Source organism: Macaca mulatta, chromosome 13 (genome assembly GCF_049350105.2).
Source record: "Macaca mulatta isolate MMU2019108-1 chromosome 13, T2T-MMU8v2.0, whole genome shotgun sequence".
Classification (NCBI taxonomy): Eukaryota; Metazoa; Chordata; class Mammalia; order Primates; family Cercopithecidae; genus Macaca; species Macaca mulatta.
In genome coordinates, this window is record NC_133418.1 from 44081404 (window position 1) to 44100950 (window position 19547).

The following is a 19547-nucleotide window of genomic DNA, read 5'->3' on the forward strand; positions in this document are numbered from 1 at the left end:
GTTTTTGTCCCAGCTGTAAGGATGAAACAGACATGCATTTCAGTGATACTGAGACTTTTGCCATTCATACGGAATCTGAAGCCTCAACTGATTTCGGCTGAAGCCACCAGACCTTGGCCATCATCCCCTTCTGCTTTGTTTTCCACAAAGCAGAACAAGAAGTAAATTAGGTCTTCGGTTTCTATGTTTCTTTACAAATCTGAGCCCATGTGGTGAATAATAAAAAACACATTTCAAATTTAAAGAATATGTAACAAAAGTTTCTTTTAAGCATTAGAGAGGGATGAATGCCTTCTCATTCTAATGCAGCTCAAGAGAAAAAGATCCCAATGTCAGCCTTTGGCAATTGAAATAATCAATTTCTAGCAAAATAAAGAGGCAATAATATCTTTCAGGTCTCAAAAACTTATCTAAGACCCAGGTACTCCTTCCTGAGTCTCAGCTTTAGCTTCTGAGTCAGAAATACTATTATGTCGTTCTGAGCTATCCAAGGGAACAAAAGAGAACACTGTGAAAATCCTTCTTTTGTTCTCTCCCATTAGCAATTAATTTATCATCTTATCTTTTTTTCATATTGGAAGCCCTGAGACACAGAAAGAGAAATTTCCATCAAAGAAGAACAGAGCTGGGCATTCTCTTGGTGATGGTGGGTCAGTTAGCAGAATTCAATTCCAAGAAAAAAAATCCTATTTGAAACTCATGAGAATGGTCCTGAAAATGAACAGTTTCCAAGGGGAAAAAGAAAAAAAAAAAAGATGGGCAATTCACCTAGAAACTGTAGGTACCATAAGGTCCATTTCTTATATTTGAAGGCTTTTAGTTACCCTAAGAATGTGTGCTGCAAATCTCCCTGCAAAAGGAGAAATCAAAGGACTTGACACACTCCTCTTGATAGAGGAAGAAGGCAGAGAAATTCTAGACAGATGGGGAGGTCCCTGATGAAACCCCACCCTCAAGCCAAAAAGCTTAAAACCTGTGGCCCAAAGCAAGAACTTCTATCCCTGTGTGCCCTCTGTCTGCCAATTGGTTCTTTCTGAATAATGTCTTTTTATCAATCAAATGTTGCCTTTTCCAAAACTACCCACAGCCTGTCCCACCCCCCATCCTGTGCCTATAAAGACCCTAGACTCAGTTGGTAGGGAGACAGAAGTGGCTTGACTGGAGAGAGATGACTTGACTTCAGAGGGATAGCTGGACTTTGGAGGAGAGATGGCTTAACTTCGGAGAAGAGCTGGCCAGAGACAGCCTGACTTCAGGGAAGTTTACCTGCCTGCCTGGTCACCTCTCCCACTACCCTCTCTTCTGAGAGCCATTTCCATCACTAAATAAAATTCCCCATGTCTAACATCCTTCAAGTGTCCATGTGACCTCATTCTTCTTGGATGCAAGACAAGAGCTTGGGACCCACCGAGTGTGGGTACCCAGAAAAGGCTGTAGCACTGGCCCTTTACACTCATTGGTTGAGGGCAGCCACCCAACAGGAGAAGGCAAGCTGATAACACACCACTGTCCATGAACAGAGGAGCTAAGAGAGCATTGTAACATGCCCTCTAGGACTTCAGAAGTCACAGGCACCCAACCTGGGTGCTGCCAGGGGACCTGCACAAAGCCTACTCCTGCTGGCACCCAAAGTGGCCAGCTGGATCCTGTACTTGCTCACTCATGCACTCCCTCCTTCAAGAGGTTGAGCATGGTGGGCTACGTAATCAGGGCACCCCCATCCCAAGTCCAACAAAGGGGTTGAGAAAAACTCCTGCATCACCCTCAATAAACCAGGTTACCTAACACAGTGAGTGCCTAGAAAGGCCACATATATACAATCTAGTTAGGAAATCAATCTAAATCAACAAATAAATAAAAATAAGATTATGAGAAAGAGAGACATTCAAATTGAATGGTAAACAATTGCTGAGGAAAAGAATGTGATTCAGGAGAAGAAAGTAAAAAAGACTTTGTATGGTAGAAAAGTTATAAATAAATTATAGATACTGAAGAAGAAATATCCATCTATCATGCAGAGGGAAGAATCCATAAAATAGAGAAAATCTTAGTACTATCCTACAGTATCACTAGTTCTGCTAAGATCTAACTCTCCTCTTCTTTCAGAACAAAGTAGAGTTGCATTTTCTCCTCTCTTGCAGTTGGATGGGATTATGAGACTAGTTCTGCCTAATGATTTGGGAAGCTAAATTATGAGTGTTACTTCTTTGCTAAAATTGAGACCCTCCAGACTATGCTTTCCATTTATCATGTGACAAGAAAGAGGGAGATGGTGGCATCAAGATTTTGGAAGGTGTTTTGTTACAGCAGCATAACCTAATTTATCCTGACTGATACACAACCACACATTAAATAAAAGAAATAACAAAGCTATAGAGTGGCCAAAGATTCTCTCTTGAGGAAAGTGAAGAAAACGATACCTAAAACTGATACAGTATCCAATAAGAGTGTTTGTCTTCTTGTAGTATATACCTGAGGTGGTACAGAGAATCTGTCAATAAAGTGCTCACACACATTTGCTAAAGTACAGCTAAACAACAGTTATTTCTCAAAAAATAAAGAAAGAAACCTGGGCTGTATCTTTAGACTCTGGCATGGAGGAAAAACCTGAAGAAAGGGAAGAAGCCAGGTAGTACTGTTTTTTTCTCTGTTCTTTACATTTATGTTCCTGAAAGAGGAGCTAACGGGATTTTAATAGTTATGCATATGAATTAATGTGTAGGACCCCCTCTGGTGTGGACCATGTAGAACCTAGTTTCTGGTATCAGGACCACAGGATCTTGCAAAGCAAAGGATGTGTCTTTAGCACTTGTGGGTATACTCTCTAGTGTAAGCAAGGGAGCTACAACACAAAATGTTAAGGGGAAGAGAAGATGCCCCAAAATAGCTCAAATCTATATATTGTGCATAAAGAAAATCAGTTGTAGCATGATAATTCATTTTCAAAGGGACAAAAATTGATTCTTGGTGGATGCCAGAAAAACCTTAAAGATTACAATGGCCCTCCAAAAGGCCATAGTGCATAAACAGATATGCAGTATATCTGTGGTATTAATATTATATATAAGAAGTGATTATGGGGAAAGAATGTTTTAAAAAGATTCCTTAAGGGGATAATGATGAAAAAAAATACTAAAAAACACTGACATAGGTGAAGAAATGTAGTGATTCTTGGAGGGAAAACAAACAACAAAAAAGAATTTAAAAATATTTATAGCCATATATGTTTTCCAAAATAGAAAATGTATACATAATAAACCAGGTCACTCTAAATTGCTCTCCAGAATTAAAGACAATTTTAAACGTTAGTCTGAGTCTTGGTAACCATGAACCTCTTCTTTTATCTTCTATACACGGCCCAGAAGCTCATCAGAGAAGGCCCATCCCATTTTTCCTCATTCAAACTATTTGCAGCAACATAGTCTGAAAGTTTATCTTTTAAACCTACACAGCCAGAGTCTCAGCCATGGAATTATTACCATTTTTCTTTGAAGTTTTATTTTTATATCTGCTTTTGTGAACTATCCAGCACATAAGTTTCCATGCCCTATATTCCTTTTCTTTGCAATTATGAACTCCAAGAAGTTATGGCCATATTTTTCCAAGACTATTTATTTGTATATTTTTAAAATATCTACATTACCTAACAGATGAGAATTCAATCCAGAGCAAAAGTCACCATTATTGTTTTTCACATACTTTTTTTTTTTGGAGACAGAGTTTTGCTCTGTTGCCCAGGCTGGAGTGCAGTGGTGTGATCTCGGCTCACTGCAACCTTTACCTCCTGGGTTCAAGTGATTCTCCTGCCACAGCCTCCCAAGTAGCTGGGATCATAGGTGCCCACCACTATGCCTGGCTAATTTTTGTATTTTTAGTAGAGATGGGGTTCACCATGTTGGTCAGGCTGGACTTGAACTCCTGACCTCAGGTGATCTGCCCACCTCGGCTGCCCAAAGTGCTGGGATTACAGACATGAGCCACTATGCCTGGCTCTCCTACATTCTTTTAACAGAGTGATTTTGTAAAATCATTCTAGACTATAGGAGATGCTGTACTTCTAAAAGATACAGATATGCAGTTGGTATATGGAAAAGTAGAAATATCCTATCACTATTAAATTTGACCTTGGACACAATTCTGTAATTTTTAGTAGCATTACAGTACTCTATTCTCTACTATATTATGTAAACTATAGAAAACAAATGACTTCAAATCTCCTTTTAATTTTCACTCAGATTTTTTTAGTATGTCCCTATCTTGAGATTCAAGGATTTTGACAATGATATATATTCTGTCAATATACTATGCCACCACTTCATGTAATAAAATAGTCTTGGCCTACTAATGTGTTAAGAAAGCAATAAGAGTACCATCTGTTTTGAGAGGCACTCTCTACACTGGAGAAGAAGTTGTATGAGATACAACAAGCATGCTTTGAACTCACCTATAACCATGACAGACAATGCTAACAATCCCAACATGTTGCTCACAGTACCTAGAGGTAGCCTCACAGTTGTTTTAGATAAAGGCTTCAAAGCTTCCAACCCATAAAACTGATGTTGGTAGACAAGGTAAAAATCATCCTGGAAAAATATCTCTAATATCTTGCCATCTCTAAAACTCTCATTATGCTTTCGAATTCTTTACAATTCTGCCTTAGGTTGACCCAAGTAGATGCATACTGAGGATTCACATATAGTTCAGCAGGCATAAAAAGGTAGGGATGAATATTGCAGGAATTTTATTAGTCTACTTCCCAGAGAATGACTGGATACCCAAAGCAAAAACTTTGGCTCTCTAAAGTTGCTCACAATTCTTTGCAATTGTTTTATAATTTGCCACCAAAGCCTTCCCTTCCCTGAGAGATGATATTAAAGTGCAAGAACCCTGGGAAGGGCAACACAGTGTCTCTTCGCTAACAAAGATAAATAACCAAGAGCAGAGTCATTACTGTGAGTGAACGTGATAAAAAACACATAAGCCAGAATCTTCTGCTATGGATACAGAGAATGTAATGTGGAACAAGGGGTAGAGGACACACGTGACCTTTAGCAGCAGTCAGTCTATTCCAGGATTATAGATTCTACTGTTTTATTTTATAACTCTCACGTCACAAGGATCCTATACTCTTTCCCTGAACCCTAAAAGTTATACCTTTTCAGGTTTCTTGCCTGAAAGTTGATTTATTTTCAATGGCAAATGCCACTATAACTAACGATCATCAATAAATTGCAGAGAATATGACCAATTTTTTCAGCATATATTCAAAAGCACAAACTAAAGTCAATACATCCCCTTGAGAGTTGACCCAGGAAACCGTTGGCATGTATGATATATCAAGGTGAAGGTATGGTGATTGCTGAGTTGGGTCTTGAAGAATGAATGGGAAGACTTCATCAGATGTATTTAGAATCTGACAGGCAGATCAGAAAGGGTGGAATACAAGGTGGAAGATGGTCTCAGTTGAGACGGGTGGCAGATAATCAATAAGGAGACTTCAGATAACAGTATATTTCAAGTGAAAGATGATGAGGTCTGAAGCAAGAGGGCATATAGAGAAGGAAGCAGCTTCACGAGATAATCAGAAGAACATCTCCACAGGTAGTAATCATCAACATAATGTACTCTGTATGGTGTTTTGTGGGTTTTGTTTGGTGATAAAAATCAATGAATGACTAGGCAGACTAAAAAAGTCTAAGTATACCAAGGAATTCATTTTTGAAAGTTAACAGGGAGATACTGAATTCGTAAGCTAATTTTCTTTATTAAATATCTATTGTATGCCATAAACTACACAAACTGCTGCAGGCTACTAAAATTAATAGATCATAGGCATTGCCCTATATAGGAGAAGAAGTATATGCCGGTCAACAAACATAATAAAAGATGAGGTACAATGAGAGTAGAACAGAGGAAGCTGTTATTTCTGTCCTGAGAATTTCTACAGGGGGATACTGCTTCTCAGGCCTGAATATCTGTGGCCCTTTAACCAATGTAATGTGACAGTGGAGCAAAGAATGGATCTGAGGATAGGAGCCCTGGGTTCCAGTTCAAGCTCTATTACCTTATTACTAATGTGTGGAGACAAGGACTGTCCCATTTGGTCCAGCATGTACTGTAGGTTACCTGTCAATAAGCTAGCTAGGACTGATGACAACCATTATCTCAGCAGGGAGGAACCACATCTTCCCTGGGTGGAAGAAGGGTCCTGGGTTCCTCCTTCTCTCATTGGTAGTACTGTGCTGAACTTGGCTTCCCAAGAACCCAGGGACCCCAAGGTTTTCAGGTGCCAAGCAGCTGGCATTTCCTAGCACTCTCTTAGAAGGTCATTTTCACATTTATACCATAAGAGCATCAGCAGGACAATTTCTTGTCCATAGAGTATTACTTCATGGTGTGTCAGCATTGTCCTGGCCTCAGTGTACCTCTCTGAGGGATAATGAGGGATTAGGGGACTGAAAAGCTCCTCTTGCTGAACCTTGGCTGGTAAATGTTCCTGTTAAACCCAGACCGCCGCACCTTTCAACACCAAGCAACATGCAGCAAATCACTTGCCTTCCCTGAGCCTCAAGTTTCTGCATCTGTAGAATGAAGAAAATAAAGAACTTCACCACACACTTCACAAGGTAGTAATAAATATTCAAAGAGTACTTTGTAAATTGAAATATGCTATACCCACGTGAGGGGTTATTTTTATCACAAAAGAGTGAATATCCTCCTGAGCACAGACTCTGCTTTTGGCACCTAAACCTTCTGTTTACCACACATTGCTGCTTGGTTTGATCCACAGATAATTAGAGGTGGATTAGATGCATCTATGCAATAACATGGAAAAATAACAAAGATAAAAATAAAGATCAGAGAAATGAAAAAGAAGAACGATAAAATGAAGATGTGTCACCCATGTGCATTTTGAATCACAGTCTGGGCCAAGCTTCCTAGCCTGCAAAGTCTAGGGGAGACCATGTCAGATGTACACCTGCCAGAAATAGTAGGAAAGAAGCATATCAATTCCTCAGGGAAACATGGCTTCATGGAGGGAACTCTGTATGAGAAGGTCAGTGATCTCCTTCACTACCTAAAGACAATCAACACAATCTCAAGTTTGTTTTTTTTTAGCATAAACCCCATAGCACAGTTCAAGGAAATTTATTCATAAAGGACCTAGCACACATGGTCTGATAACAGTTGATCCAGAGATAAAATATAGACTAGAGAGAGTTCATATGTTGTAGGGTAAAGCTATGGATTCCTTAAAAAACAACAAGAACAACAATAACTTTAAGATCCACTTGTTTATCATATATTTTTTTTTTTTTTTGAGACAAAGTCTGGCTCTGTTGCCCAGGCTGGAGTACAATGTGAGATCTGGGCTCACAGAAACCTCTATCTCCTGGGTTCAAGCTGTTCTTGTGCCTCAGCCTCCTGAGTAGCTGGGATTACAGGTGTGTGCCACCACACCTAGGTAATTTTTTTTTTTTTTTTTTTTGGTATTTTTAGTAGAGACAGGGTTTCACCATGTTACCCAGGCTGGTCTTGAACTCCTGGCCTCAAGTGATCTTTCCATTTCCATTTCTTTCCTTGGCCTCCCAAAGTGCTGGAATTATGGGCATGAGCCACTGTATCCAGCCCCATTTGTTTATTCTTTAGAAAGCTTCTAGAAAGTACCCAGCTCACATTTAACCAGCAAGTATAAAAGTTGGGAGCTAACCAAGATATCATCTAGTGCCAACCCAGTTTAATGAGAGTAAAACTGAGGCCACCCAGTAGGAAATGTCTTCTCTAAAGTGACAAAGCTTCATTTTTAGGACTGATCCCAGGTCTGGGCCTCTCCAGGATGCAGTGAAGTGCCTGTCTCGCCAACTCTGAGCAATCAGAGTGCTTAATTTCCCTACACAGGACTCAATGCTCATTAATCACCCATCAATGCCAGCTGAGTCTCCCTACCTTGACAGCAAGCTGTTTGACTCAAATTTGTTTCCATCTTCATAACCCTTAGCCCAAAGATGGAAGCACTCAGTGAGTGCTTAATAATGCCTGCATAATAGATTGAGCATAGTAATATTATACACTGAGCATTTTCTATTTCAATTTAGAGACCCAGTCTAAGTGCTAAATTCGAGTCTTATTCCTCAGTTCCTGGCAGTGAACAACCCAACTGGAGGACAGTAATGACATTTCCTACAAAATAGATTATGTGAATACCAGGGCCAAGAGATACTTTATAATAAAATTTCAGCCACAGTAAAGAAAAAATTAGCACTTTTACCTTCACTTCCTTCTCTTATAGGTCAAAGGTGTTACACAAATATAAAATTATAAGATTAGTAAATGTGTCAGAGATTTTTTTCTTGAAATATTAAGGTGAATTTAGCAGGCAAAGTAGTTTTATATTATGAGAACTCAAATATAGGTAAGAAAATCAAGCTATGTGGGGAGCATGTCACTTTTCATATAACTAATAACTACCAGTATTCAATATACTATTCTCAAAAAAAGTAAAAGGGATAAATGAAAGAGTTGCCTAGAAGATGATGATGGTGATGATGGTGGTGGTAGTGGTAAAGAGTTAAGATACATCTGTCACTTGCTAAGTACTTTACATGTATTTCCACATTTAATTCATACTGCAACCCTATGAAGTACAAATTATTGTTATCTACATTTACAGATGAGGAGATTGGGGAACGAAATCGTTAAATTGCCACAGTACCCTAACAAGTATCTGATTCAGGATTCCACCTCTTGGAGTTTGTCTGAGAAATGCAACTTTCAGGGCTAAACTCTTTCATAACAATAATCACTAACATATATTGAACACCTGAGATGTGCCAAATACTCTTTCATGCTTTTCCGTGTATTCATAGGTGTGATCTTTGCAATACTAGTATTCTCACCCCCTATCTTACAGAGAAGGAAGTTTGCGAAGGTCACATAGGTAGTTCTTAAAGAGTCACACTGGGGCAGTCTGGCTTCTGCACTCATTTTATAAGTGGCATGCTCTATTCCTTTCCATGAAAGGAAAACAAGTACAGAAGCTGTGCTTTTAACTCTTGTCCATCCCTCCCACGCTAGACCTGCTTATGACTTCCTCATTGCTAGCCTGAATTACTTCAACAGCCTCCTCACTGGCCTCCTGCCTTCAGACTTGTCCCACTTAATCTATTTCCTCCACACAGCATTTAAGGTAGACTCTAATAAGAACCCACCTGAAAAGCAGTTCTATCTTTAACTCTGCCCTGACTAAAACCCTTCAGCTGTTTGCCACTGCCCACAGCAAACTCCTTTAAACTGCCCAATTTAAATTCCTTTTAATTGCCCAACAAGCCATTGTGACCTATGTAGACCTTATTCCCTCTTTGACCTCACCTCCCTACACTCCCTTTCTCACTTCCCCACAGGTCATCCTCTAACAGCTCTGAATTGTTTGAAGTTCCCCACTAACACTATTTTTTGCCTGCCCGGGCTTATCTTCTCACTGGTCTTCCTGTGTGGAACCTATTTCCCCACGACCATCTTCCGTTTTGTCTCACTTCTACCAATCCTTTAACGAATCAGCTCAAGCGAGTCAGCTCAAGTGCTGCCTCCTCCAGGAAGCCTCCTCAACTCCTCTTACCAGTAACTGCTACTAATAGTTGGCTGATTCCATTGGTCATTCAAGTGGTCTTGCAGCCCACTAGTAACCACTGATGCTTCCACACTAACTTCCTCAGAAAATGGCTCATGCACTGTATCTGTAAAATCACGCTGAGTCTTTTGAAGACTCTTTGTTTCCAAAGTGTTTTCAGGTGTATACTAATAATAAAGCTGAAGCTGATGTTGTTGTAACTTTTTTGGGAATACGTGACATCTAGTAAAAACTAAACAGAACTATAAATTGCCTAGCTGATGAAAATCCTCCACATATCCCTTGAGGCTGCTTTACAGATCTTTTATAACTGGCTCAAACAGCTGCAGCATTCTCAAAAAAGGTATAGCACTTACAGTTAACTTTTTAACTAACTTTAATAGCAAGAATAGCTAAAGAAAGCAAGCACCTGGAAATTCTCATATCCAAGTACATCTGTGGGGAAGGAAGTGAGTTAACAAGATATCTGCAAAGTTGAGCTATTGCATGTTATATAAAAAATGGAAATGTACATGAGGGTTACTGGACGTTGGGAACAACTTGAAATGTCTTTCTCCATATTGGAAGTCTACATATGCCCACTGTTATGGGACTTTAGATATCACCCCTAATTCATGTTCCCCGTCATCCACCACACTACTGATAGAAACCATAGCCTTCAATGTAAGAAGGACATAGGCTTTCAGTTTTGAGAAAAGTGGACAGTTGTTGATATGCATGATCTCAGTTTACACTTTGTTACTAATGGCACACCCATGTAAGAGACCAAGGCCGACTTAAAGAATATGTAAATTAATTAGGTTTTAATTATTTTAAAATTAGATAAGATCTTGACACAAGGTATGTTAGTTACTCACTCCAAGTTACTTGCTTCCCAGATGTGAGAAGAGAAATGCCTCTATTCAACCCAGGAGATAAGCTGAGCCCTGGGGCGACAGCTTTATATAAATTATCAAGAACACTTTCTTCCTGACTTTCACAATCCAAATTCTACCTGCCTTCAGGTGCCAATTCAAACTTCATGTCATCAGGAAATTTGAGCCAACCCTGATGCTTCCTTTATTTATTCATTTATTCATTCATTCATTCATTCTTATTCTACAATATGAACATACGATGCTCCCTTTTTAGCCCGGGGCTAAGACGTAATCTTCTGCTTAGCCATTAGCCTCCATAAGGCATGCCACCGAGGGCAAGCCATGAGAAAGGACCCAGTGCTCTGCTGGGTGTGTGTGTGGGACATCTAGGAGCGCCAGCACCTGCAGTTCATCGTCTCAGTAAAGTTCTGAGATGCTTCATGACCTCGTATTTCTTAAAAGGGAAAATATCTTTCCTGACTGGAACCTTTAAGCCAATCCAAGTATCAGAGTGCAGATGGTTCTTGGAAGGTGAGCCACAGGCCATGCGTTTAAAAAGCTGGCATTCATTATGCATTGACCCTAGGTCAGGCAGTGATTAAGAACTTCTGTGTATACCTCCACTGAATCTCCATCACAACTCCCAGAACTAAGTGTGATTACAATTCCATTTTACTGGTAAGGCATAAAGGAGACCTACTGCGAGTTCCCCACCCAAGGCCCTTCAGGTTCCATGTGGTAGAGTCTACATTTGAAGCCAGAAGACTGTCCTTGGTCTCCCTGGCTTCATTCCTGTTGTAGACAAAATTCTAAGATGACCCCAAGGTTCCTGCACTCTGGTGTACATTCCCTGTAAAATCCCCTCCCCTAGAGTGTGGAAGGGATTCATGAATACTATGAGATTGTCATTCCCATGTTTAGGTTACTAATTAGTTTACTTTGGTTTAGCAAAAGAGATTATCCTGGGAGAGCCTAGCCTAATCTATGGAGCCCTTTCAAAAGATGGTCAAGCATTAAAGTCATGCTCTCCTAATAAATTTAAAAGCTCCCTCTACAGTAGAGAGAATCATGTGGCAAGGAACATCGGGTGGGGGCAAAGAGTAGCCCCTGGCTAATGGCCGGCAAGAAAGTGAAAATATCCATTCTATAATCTCAAGCTACTGAATTCTGCCAACAACCACAGGAGCTTGGAAGAAAACACTGAGCTCCTCAGAGGAATAAAAACTGGCCAACACCTTGATTTAACCCTGGTGAGGCCCTGGGCAGACAACCTATCTAAACCATGCTCAGAATTCTGACCCATACGAACTTTGAGATAATAAATTTTATGTTGTTATACACCACCAAATTTACAGTAATTTGAGCTGTAGTAATTTCTGCAAAAAATAGCAATGGAAAAACTAATACCATTCCCCTAACTTTCCTTCCATCCAGTTCTAACTCAGCTCCTGAACCTTGGCTCAGCATTCTCTTTTCAGTTCAGCCCCTTCCACTTGGCCTTGAAGACTATTTCCTAGACTCCAAACTCGGCTTGGAAGCTCAGGGCTCAGTTCAGCCACTATCTGGTTCTTTCTCCAGCTTCCCTGATCCTCTTTCCAGGCTCTGGACCCAATCTGGCACTGACCTGTTTGGCCTGAGCTTCCCTTTTTTATGGGGCATTCCAAGCTTGAAACACATGATTGGGTGCAGGACTTTCTAAACAATATTAATCAAGCTCCATAATAAAGACCCATTAGAAACCTAAAGCACTGAATTAGATCTCTAAGAGCCATTAAAAATTCGTTTTTCAAGAGGGAATTTGGCACAGAGCTGCAAAAAGAACAAAGGGGTATAGATTTGATTTTGGGCTCCCTGTCTCTCACTTCATATGAATTAGGTCTAGTTGGTATATTTCAGAGCAAGATATTTTTCAAAACAGAGGCTGTACTGCTAATAAATAAATAAAAGTCTGGCAACCATTGGTGTCATAAAAGTGTAGCACTAGCATTGTCTACTGTGTGATTGTGAGGAAAACATCTAAGCTATGTAAGCTTCAGTCCATTCTTCTCTGAAATTAATAGGTGGGACAAAATGATCTCTAAAACTCCCTCCAGCAATAATATCCTATGATTGAAAGATTTTTAAAGCCTAACGTTTTGCATTTGGTAGAATTTCTTTCTTTTATTTTTACTTGTTTTTCTTTTTGAGACAGGTCTTGGTTCGTCATACAGGTTGGAGTGCAGTAGCACCATCATGGCTCAGTGCAGCCTCCACCTCCCAGACTCAAGCAATCCTCCCATCACAGCCACCTTAGTAGCTGAGACTACAGTTGCATGCCTCCATGCCTTGCAAATTTAAAAAAAAATTTTGGAGAGACAAGGAGGTCTTGTTATGTTGCTTACCCTGGTCTCAAATTTCTGGGCTCAAGTTATCTTCCAGGCTCAGTCTCCCAAAGTGCTTGGATTACAGGCATAAGCCTCCATGCCCTGCCACAGTTGGTAGAATCTCTTGATCTGAAAGAAGCTTAAGCTAATGAATGACTCAGGAAGAAGGTTCTCACCCCAGCCAAGACCAAAGAGGGTCATGTCTTTCTATTTGGCTACCTGGGTCCCAGAAGGGCCATTTGTCTTCCTTTAAAAACCACAAGGGTACACATGGAGGGTTTTGGCTGAGAGATGCAGAGGGTGGCCTGGATCCTGACCAAATGATGAGCTGCCTGACAGAGCCTGCTGACCACTAACTGCCAGATACCCTAGGATCAGGGAATGCAGTAGAGAAACTAAAACCAGCTTTGAGGAGGAGGAAAGAACACAGAATAATAATTGTAGGTCAGGAGCTTAATTTGGAAAAAATGAAAATAAAAGCAGTGCTTTCTTGTAATTTGTCTTTGTCTTTAGACTTCCTTGAAGAATATTCTTCCAAGGGTGTGTGAAAAGAGGGCCTGCATTGTGGGCAGGCTGAGTGGGCAGGTGCATCTGCAGAGAGGACTCTGGGAAGAAGAAGGACTTTCTGTTTCCACAAATAAGCATACCATAAGTATTTCTCTGTTGCCAGGAATCATTTGAAATTAGGTTAAATCCCATTATTTTGCTGAGAAGTAAGCTTGAAAATTAAAATCTTCCTGGAGGAGAAAAGTCAAAAACTAAGATTTAAGTGACTTATGGTGAAAAAGTTCCAAATATCAAATTTTATAGAAAGCAGATGTGTGTGAGAAGGAGCACTGCTGATTTAATGCGTGTATATTTAGGGATCGTGCTATTTACTCTAGGCCAGGTTTTTCTATTTGCTGGCAAATAGCAGGGTAAGGATTCACTCCTAGGTCTCCCTGAGTCCACAGCCATGTTTTCCTTTCTACTACTCTTCCAAAGGACCCCAGAATAGAGTGTGTTATAACAAACTGGGAGAGTTTTACAGAAACCAACCTCCAGAAAAATTTTCCAATCTTGAGTTCAGCATTTCAGTGCACTGAACACTACTGGTACCCCATGCAACTCCCTGTAGATTCCTTTCCAAGTATGGTGTGTTCATCACCCACCTTCCATATACTTGGTACCTGCACCCCTTTAAGGATGGTCTTTTGTAACTTATGCTCCAGAGCTCCTTTCAGGATAGAGCTGAGTTCAGGTAAAAGCACACCTTTGCTTGGTTTTCCCTCCATGTCCAATTTTGCTTCCTCCACTCCCTCAGGGGTTCCTCCTGAATGAACATTCATAAGAAATCCTTTGCACCTAAGTCTTTCACTGAGCACTGTTTCATGACGAACCCAAGATACAACTCCATGAGAGAATTGTAAAGAAATGATATGGCAGCTTCCTTGTTATTTTATCTTATTTAATGAATTTCTCTTCCATTGATTCTTTAAGGAGTTTCTAACCCCAGTTCATATTGTTTATGTTATTGAGCTGGTAGAGAACTAAAGCAGTTCTCTGACCATGTCTTTCAATGTGTCACACTTAATTCTAAAGCAAATATCTAGAGGATTGGTTAATAATACAATGTCAGCTTTTCTCATTTCGGTTATCTGTTCAAAAGAATATGGCTCTATCTTTCAGAAGAAAAGAGTTGTGATGATACATTTTTGATTGTGCAGGCTCAAGTTATTCTCTTTCTGAGATGGTGAAAGCATCCTGACTGCTTCACATAATGGGACATATACTGGTCTAAGCAATCAAGTGTATAAGGGATATAATCATTAAGATGTAATTGTTCCTTGTATCGGCATTATGCCAAATAAAGCAGAAATTGCAATCTTTGGACCTATTCAGTTTTCCATTAAGCAGAAGACTAAACTGAAATAGAGGGATGTGATATTTAACAAGAATCCCTGTCTGGCTCAAGAGATTCATTACATTTGAATTCATCTTAGAAATAAGGAATCAAAGTGAACCTGACCAAGTATATAGACATTCACTCCTCTTACCTGTAAATCAATCAATCAATCAATAAGAAGAAAAACAGCAATCTAATCTTGTCAGAAAATAAGCCTCCTGGAGGAGAGATAATGAGCTTGAAGCTTTAATGAAAAATAGCCTATGAAAATAAATGAGGGATCATGGCGCAGGGGCAGCGCAAGTTCCAGGCGCACAAGCCCGCAAAGAGCAAGACAGCAGCGGAGGCATCTGAAAAGAATCGGGGCCTGAGAAAAGGCGGTCGTGTTATCGCTCCCAAGAAGGCGCGCGTCGTGCAGCAGCAAAAGCTCAAGAAGAACCTAGAAGTCGGGATCCGGAAGAAGATCGAACACGATGTGGTGATGAAAGCCAGCAGCAGCCTGCCCGAGAAGCTGGCCCTGCTGAAGGTCCCGGCCAAGAAGAATGGGGCGGCTGCTGCCATCTCCTCCAGGACACCTTCCTGAGGACGCTGGCCCCAGCGCAGGCCAACACCCCACCCCCTACCTCCATGTGGGAGCTTACAAGTGATCCCACAGGCTGCACTGGGAGGAAGAGGACCCCATCCCCTAGCACTGGGCTTCACCTAGAACTTGAGTGGAGGCCAAGGGTGCTGAGAACCCAGCAATGACCAGGAAGATACAGTCACCAGCTTCATCTGTCCCCATGCCCCTTCCCAGGTCCTGCCTCCACAGGTTTAACCCAGAACAATAAACCCGGCTTTGTCATCAAAAATAAAAATAAAAATAAAAAAAAGAAAATAATGAAACAAAAAAAATGTATATTGAAGAACAAAGTTCCTGAAGTCTATAGGGCTGCCACGTTGCACAACTTGAGGCAATGTTCTGTGCACCTCTACCCAGTACCCACAGAATCTAGGACCCTTTGTACATTTTGTAAGGAAGATGGGGAGGGAGAGAGAAAGTGGGAAAAGGAAGTACAAGGCACAATTGCAAAAAGCTATCTTCAAAAGTTTGAATGTATTCCGCTGCACACTACTCTCCAATCTCTGAACGACAGAAAATTTTTCAAAGTCCTCTTTCTCTCTGGATCATTGAAGTATTATGTAAAGAAATTCAAATTGGGTATTGGATCATCCATTAATGCTTGGCAAATGACAGGCACTTAACTGATGTTTGCTGGGTCAATGAATATATGGGTAAAGAAATGGATGGAAAGATGGGTAGGTGGATGGGTGGATAGATGAATGAATGAGTGGATGGATAATAGATGGATGGGTAAATGAATGAATGAATAAATGGATGGTGGATCACGGCAGGGAGTTGTTAAAAGAAGCAGCAGGAGGAAGAGTTTTGAGAACAAAATAAAAAGAGTAAACTTTTATTCTGCATTTTTGTGGATCCCATTCTCAGAGAGCTTCTGTCTTTTTTATCTCTGTACTCTTTCTTTTTTATATATTAAAAAGTATCTACTTATTTATTCTTCTGGGCTGCATAATATGGCTAAATACTATGATTTGTAAATATACTCTTCTATTTTGGAAAAATTTTAGTCATATTCCATTCTTCTACTACATAAACATTTTTTGCATTTGGATTTTTCCTATAATAAGTATTTAAGACTTACATGGCAAGGATTTGTGTGTTTTTAACAATCTAAAGCTGAGTTCCTTTTATGTTTTAACCTTTTTTGTTGTAGAACATTTCAAACATACACAAAAGTAAAAAGAAAAGCATAGTGAATCCCCACGCAGCCATCTTGCGGTTTCAATATCAACATTTTGCTAATCTTTTTTTTTTTTTTGAGATGGAGTCTCACTTTGTCACCCAGATTAGAGTGCAGTGGCATGATCTCAGCTCACTGCAGCCTCTGCCTTCCAGGTTCAAGCAATTCTCCTGTCTCAGTCTTCCCAGTAACTGGAATTACAGACACTCACTACCACGCCTGCTTGAGTTTTGTAATTTTAATAGACAAGGTTTTGCCATGTTGGCCAGGCCAGTCTCAAACTCCTGACCTCAGGTGATCCTTCCACCTCAGCCTCCCAAAGTGCTGGGATTACAGGAATGAGCCACCACACCTGGCCATGCTAATTTTGTTTTAATTAGCTATAGCTCCTTTAAAAAAAAAAAAAAATTCAGGCCAATGATACTATGAAGCAACCACACAAGCAAGTCTGCACTCTTTCTAATCAAACATGCTTTCAAGAGAGGAACTGATAACTCATTCCCATGAAAATATGAACATTTAAAAAAAAAACCTGAATAATGTACAAACAAAGCAGAATCTTGAGCATACATCCACTAAGTTCACTGCAGCATAGATACAGCACATCACCAGGGGGCACCATTCACATAGAATAACATGAGAGCTGTACGCCTTCAGAATGATAAAATATGGTGGCTTGGTTTATATAATAGTTTGAGAAATACCAGGTAACTCCTTTCCCGGCTTACTTCCACTTTTATAGGGGCCAGAGGAATCATTACATAAATACGGAATGTTGGCCATCAATAAAGGGACAGAGTAGGGAAATATTATGGAGACAGCCCTTCCTAACGCTCTTGAAAAATTGCCCCACATAGACTTGTCTCAATCTATGAACAGGGCAATTGAGAAATCACGTTACTTACTGGTTGATAGACACCTTTATTTTAAGTGCATCTGGGTTATATGTGAGTGCAAACTGACTGTCTTGAATGATTGGGAGGGTATTATTTTATGCTGTGAATTTATCTACCTCACAGAGCTGTAAATATAGCTCCATAAGTCAGAAGCCAATTAATCAAAACCCGACTATTTAGCAAGAAAAGTGTTACGTATTCCAATCCAGCACCCCCAAATATATCAGGGATGATGTGAAAAACAGGAATTCAAACATATTAAGAAATCGGTAAAAATGTTTTCCAATTTAAGAGAGAGATGGGGCATGGAATGCTGAATGCTGGCAGGAATGCCAGGGTGGCCTTTGTGATGCCCCTTTATCTGAGCAAGATACACTTGGGTGGGAAAACAATGTGAAATTTTTACTGGATGGTCTTTTCTTCTTCCCCTAAGCATATAAAAAATCATCTTCATGTGTTCACTCTAAATAAGCAATATGCTGAAAGGGTCTTTTAGAATGTACATTTGGGAGAAAGGTGAGGGCAGCATGGAAATAAAGGAACATTCAAGATCAAGGTACTCTTTGTTAAGGAAATACATATGAGATTACAATTGGCCTTAAGAAAATCATTATAAGGACACATAAAAGAAGGGTGAAACAATAGCATTCAGTCAGTCACAGGTTATTACACAAAATAATTGCTCCGCTAAATCAGTAATAGCTCAGCTAGGCTCATCTAGAACGTCATGTAGGCCACGGCAATGACCAACTATAAAGGGGCTCCCACTGGTTTTGTGCAAGTCTACACTAATGGGAGTGGGAGGGAAATCTTTCGTTAGTTACTTGAACAAAGACAACTTGGGGTGTGGTTGTGCACAGACTGCTTTTTGTTGTTGTTGTTTGTTTGCTGTTTATTAGCTAAGAGACTTGATACCCTGTTCCTGGAAATTAGAATTGCATTTATTTTTTATTGTTGGATAACAAATAAATAGAAATATAGTGGCTTACAGCAACCCACATTTATTATCTCAGTTTCCATGGCTAGGAGTTCAGCATAGAGTAGGTGGGCTCTGGGCACACGGTTTCATGAGGTTGAAATTAAAGTGTCAGCCAGGGTCTGATCTCATCTGAGTCCTCTTCCAAGCTCACTGGTTGTTGGCAGAATTCAGTTCCTTGCAGTTACGGGATGAAGGTTCCCACTTTCTTGCTGGCAATCCATCAAGTGCCATGCTCAGTATTTAGAGGCCTCCCACTGTTCCCTCCCCTGTGACCTTCTCCACACATGCCAGTTTGCTCCTTTAAGGCCAGGAGGAGAGTTTCTCTCTGTTGGTTAAGATGGAGTTTAATATAATGTCACATAAACAAGGCAGTGACAATTCCATCATATTCATGAGCCCTGCCAACACCAATGGAAGGCATTATACAGGGTGTGTAGACCAGGGGACAGAAATCTTGGGGGCTATCTGAGAAGTCTGCTTACCATCAGCAGTACACTATGCAGAAGAGTATTCATCTTCTGCAATAGGGAATTCTACGTGATCTAGTCCCATAAGAACAGTCAAAGCATTTAGTGTTTAGTGTAGGTCTTAAGAAAGGAGGAATATAGACTTCTTCAAGCCTATTATCTTTGAGAATTTTGGAGCTAGGCAGGAACTAGCTTCTTGTCTTTCTTACCCCGGCATGGGTAGATTTATTTCCCTTGCACTAGCCACTCAGAAATGTGGCCTGTGGTATTCCAGAAAATCAGACTCAAAAGGGAATTTCCATACTGTCCTCAACACCCTTGTGCCTCACACAGTGGCACTGTGGTTTGGCATTCCTGCTGTCAGCTCATATGATAGTAAAATAAAAACAGCTTGAAAAACTAAGTTTAAGATATACTGAAAATTAATGAATCAAACTCAAGCACATGCTCAGATATCTTTTCTTCAGCAAAACTTTTCGGGCTCTACTTCAAAGGAAAATAAACCCAAATGCTCCTCCTCCATCCTCAACACAACCATCTCCCCACTCTTTCAGGCGCTTGGTTCATGCTTCTCCTGAGTCACATATTGCTTTAAAAGGCATCGTGTTGATGATGAATTGGTGAGTCATAAACATGGGGGATTAATAGTCCTTTAAATTTAGTAGCAGTT

The 19547-nt window shown here is 40.2% G+C and overlaps 1 protein-coding gene and 1 pseudogene across 5 annotated transcripts in view; one reads left to right on the forward strand and one right to left on the reverse strand.

Annotated features, from left to right (window-relative positions):
- Positions 1 to 19547, reverse strand: part of CTNNA2 (catenin alpha 2) — a 1167663-nt gene that overhangs the window by 138498 nt on the left and 1009618 nt on the right.
- On the forward strand, positions 15012 to 15603 carry LOC712269 (leydig cell tumor 10 kDa protein homolog pseudogene; annotated as a pseudogene). The gene has a single exon (XR_001439201.3). The product of XR_001439201.3 is annotated as a leydig cell tumor 10 kDa protein homolog pseudogene (transcript).